This window comes from Trichosurus vulpecula, chromosome 3 (genome assembly GCF_011100635.1).
Source record: "Trichosurus vulpecula isolate mTriVul1 chromosome 3, mTriVul1.pri, whole genome shotgun sequence".
NCBI classification, from domain to species: Eukaryota; Metazoa; Chordata; class Mammalia; order Diprotodontia; family Phalangeridae; genus Trichosurus; species Trichosurus vulpecula.
In genome coordinates, this window is record NC_050575.1 from 325,465,960 (window position 1) to 325,469,895 (window position 3,936).

Here is a 3,936-nt window from a genome sequence, read left to right on the forward strand (position 1 = left end):
CTGTAGACCACTAGGTCTCCTGGGAAGCATGAAGTTATAACAGATGTTTCAGGGTAAGTGCTATAAAGTGAATAAAGGATGCCCCCAGGTCTGTGGTTTAGCATCACGGGTGTTCTCTAGTGTGTTAGATGCTCAGAGATACTAGATAGAGAGATAGATGCTAGCTATATACTAAAAGAGAGAAAGATAGATAGATAGACAGACAGATAAAGTACATATTTATTAAGGGCTTATGTGCTTTGGAATTGGAATTGATTGTGTGACATGGGAGGTGCTGGCAAAGGACCATTCAGCACGGTGTAACTGCATCAAAGAAGGTGCAGTGCTCCATGAGCAAAGCAGAATTGAAGTAGCACAAAAAAAACATGAGATGTGCAAATTTAGAGAATCCACCCCAAATGTTTACATGGGCTATTGTACGTGACTTATGATAAAGCATTCTGAGCTTGTATTAGTCTGATCGGCCATAGACACACTGTAACTTGACTCTAACATAGTGATGCCATTTTGGTCCTCTTTGAGGATGAAGGACAATAACCAACCAACCATGTGCTAGGCACTGTGAAAAGTTCTGGAAATAAAAATAGAGGCAAAAAGACAGCCCTTGCTTTCTCATGGAGGAAAACAATTTACAAAGGGAAGCGGGGAAGGGTTGGGGAACATATAGGAGTGTATTCAGATGGCTCGGATATTGTGGAGTTCTAGTTTTGATAAGGTAAGGTAAAAGCGCACCTCTCAGGTGTAGAGTCCAAAATTCTGCTTGTGGGGAGATAAGGCTGATGGCTGGAGAGCAGACATCATGGTGTGGACAGCTACTCACCTTTTATTTGCTTCTTTTTCCGTGCCAAGGAAAATTATCACGGGACTAGAAAACATAACACAAGTGACTAATGGGGAGTTGATATCCAAAATAAAGAAGATGATATCAATAGTGAGTCATGCTGCCCTTGAGGAGTTAAAGTCACAAGAGACAGATGATCAATCAATCAACAAGTGTTTATTAAGCGCCTACTATATAACAGGCCCTGTTTGGCCCTAGGGATACAAATACAAAAAATGTCCCTATTCACAAGGAGTTTAGGTTTAGTGCGGAGAAAAGTACCTATAAAAGTATATGTAGTATAAAAAGAAAGTTAAGAAATATGTACCAAAGTCTTATCCAATAGACAACTGTACAGAACAGATCACAAGTCTTACAGCCTAAAGAATGAACTTGAACAGACCTGAACATGTTAGTGAATTTTTTTTTGGATAAATTCGCTTTCTGTCTGAGAATGGATGTGGGGACATACTAGAAAGGATGGGGAAGAGGAGCGCCAATAATTAGAGCAATCAACAGAAATGCAAATGATTCACCTGAGGAAAGGAGGGTGTGGCTCAAGTCAACATCCAAAGGAATAAAACAAATCCAAAAAAAGTACCAAATCTAGAGAGTATAGAGGGGTAGCGGGAAATAGCGTTTGAAGCAGGGATTCCAAAGCCAGGGAGATGTGCACCAAATATGTAAAGGCAAGAGTGGTATATGGGAGAGATGTAGCCATGAGTAAGATGATCGCATATTCTTATATGGCCTCCCTATTTAAGAAAGTATACTTTTATGATGGAGGCATGCTAGCCATGTCTTGAGGAATTCTAGCCATATTGCTCATTTTACTCCCAGCTCAAAGTATTGTCCAGACTGCTCTACCTCCCCACCAGTTGTGTGACCGGTGTGCTTAATAGTAGTGCTTAACAGCAGGTGCTTAATAAATATTTCATCCATTTCTTTCCCTTCCCTATTTGTATCCTCATTGCTTAACAAAGTGCCTGGCACATAGTAAGCACTTAATAAATGCTTTTGCTATTTAACCGCACTGCGGTTAACCAACTGCTGTGGAACCAAATAATACTACCAACACTCCCCATCACCCAGTAAAATAAAACAAAACAAAAGAAATATCAACTCAAAACTATGGTTTGAAGAAAGAAGCATTGGTGGAAGCCTTCGACCAACCCTGGAACATTACACAGCATCATTACACTACATTACATTACATAAGCTGCTTTGTCCTGTCCTCAAGTACTTAACCCACTCATTAATGGCCCTTATAGGCTCCATGAGTTTAGGATTTGCTGTGAATTACTGTCTCCCACAACCACAATCACTGAGATCGCTTCTGATTCAACAATCCCGAGATTGTGTGGTTTGCTTTCTCTCCTCCTACTCCCATATTGTTCTTACTCCCAAATGCTTCTGGATGAGGCCATATAACAATGCTGACTGTGTCCATTACGATGTTATATTATCTTGTGCCAAGTGGCCCTCACTGAAGTATGACAATACTTTCATTCTTTCCTGATTGATTCTCTACCCTGGTCCCTATAATGAATCTATTAAACCTTCTGCCTTTCCTCAAGTACCATGTGCCACCTCAACCTATCTTTCTGTGGATGACTTTGACTCCTACTTTACTGAGAATAAGGCATCTGCCATCAGCACCCTTACCTCTTCTATTTTCATTAATTAAAATTTCTCTACATTTCTTTTGTAATTTTTATTCCATAAATTAACCCATCTCTTGTGATACTTGATAAGAAGATTTTACTGGTCTTTCAATTCCTTCAGTCTTTTGATGGCAGATTTGACTGTGACTGCAGAGGTGGATTGTAGGTCCATTCACCACCAGCTACTGTTTTCATACAGGATCCACAATGCCAGATACCCACAGCCAGTCTCTTCGTTTTGATCTTGCCACAGAAGAAGCAGGTATACTTGGCATGCTGGCTAATTTCAATTTTCTTCACCATTCTCCTGAGGGATGCACCATAATGGGTTCCATATTTACCAACAATTCTGACCTTCCTGGTACATTTAGCCATGTTGCCAGTTGTGGGGCTGGAGCTCGGAGAGCAATCTCTTTACATTTCTAGCCACTTTCTTTTCCTTTGATGCATTCTCTTTTTTGCCAAGTCCAACCCCGCTTATGCCTTTGCTCCTATCACCTCTCATGTCATCTAGAATATATGTTCAAACATTTATAGGAGATTATACCCCTTTGGGTATTGGGGTTGGGGTTGAGAATGATTTTATTGCTTGATTTTCTCTATTATTTACTTCATTATTCTTTCTGATTAAATGTTTTGCTATTAGATTCTTGCTTGATTTCTTGGTAGCATATTTACTGGATAGAGGTCCAATGAGATATATGGGGTGTTCAGAGAGGGCTAGCATCTCTGGTGTGAGGGCTCTGCAAGCCCTTTTCATGGCTGCTCATCCACTTTCGATGTCTACTTTTCACCCAGTTCTCACCTGTGGCTCCAAGAAGCTGTACCATTTGGAGCAGCTACACCCTGGTAAAACCGTTTCAGCAGATGGGCTAAACCAGATTGAGGGTAACTGATAGGCCTCAAACCAATTGGTAAGTTAGGGGGATGTCTTCCCCAAGCATGCAAAGAATTCCCCCAGTGGAATTGGAGGATGAGAACAATTTGTTCCAATGGCCCTGAAAGCAGCTGAATTAGGCTCTGTGAAGTGCTTAGAGCTTGGTCAGACATAGAGGACACCAAGGTCATTAACTGCATTCTGGGCCGTCACTAGTTGTCTTGACTTTTGTCTTGCCAACTGGACTCTGATGACTCTGGAAGAGAGAGTGAGGCTGATGACCTTATGCAACTCTGCCTCACTTAAATCTAATTCATACTCAAGATACCACCCTGTGATGTCATTGGTCCTCTTCAAAATGAAGGACAAGCAGCAGAGGTCCAATTGCATTTGCAAAATTAGCCCAAATACCTCACATTGAAGCTGGGGCAGAAAGGGAGAAGTACCAGAGTTTTATGGGGTGACTTTCACATTTGTGGGAGATTTCATAATCAAAATCTCTGTCTCTTCATAACCTTCTATAATCCCATCTCTCCCTTTTGCTTTACTTCCCCTAAACCTGTTCCCTGTCTTAA

The 3,936-nt window shown here is 41.1% G+C and overlaps 1 pseudogene; it reads right to left on the bottom strand.

Annotated features, from left to right (window-relative positions):
• Window positions 1-2,581: 2,581 nt before the first annotated feature.
• On the bottom strand, window positions 2,582-2,859 carry LOC118841266 (annotated as a pseudogene).
• Window positions 2,860-3,936: the final 1,077 nt, after the last annotated feature.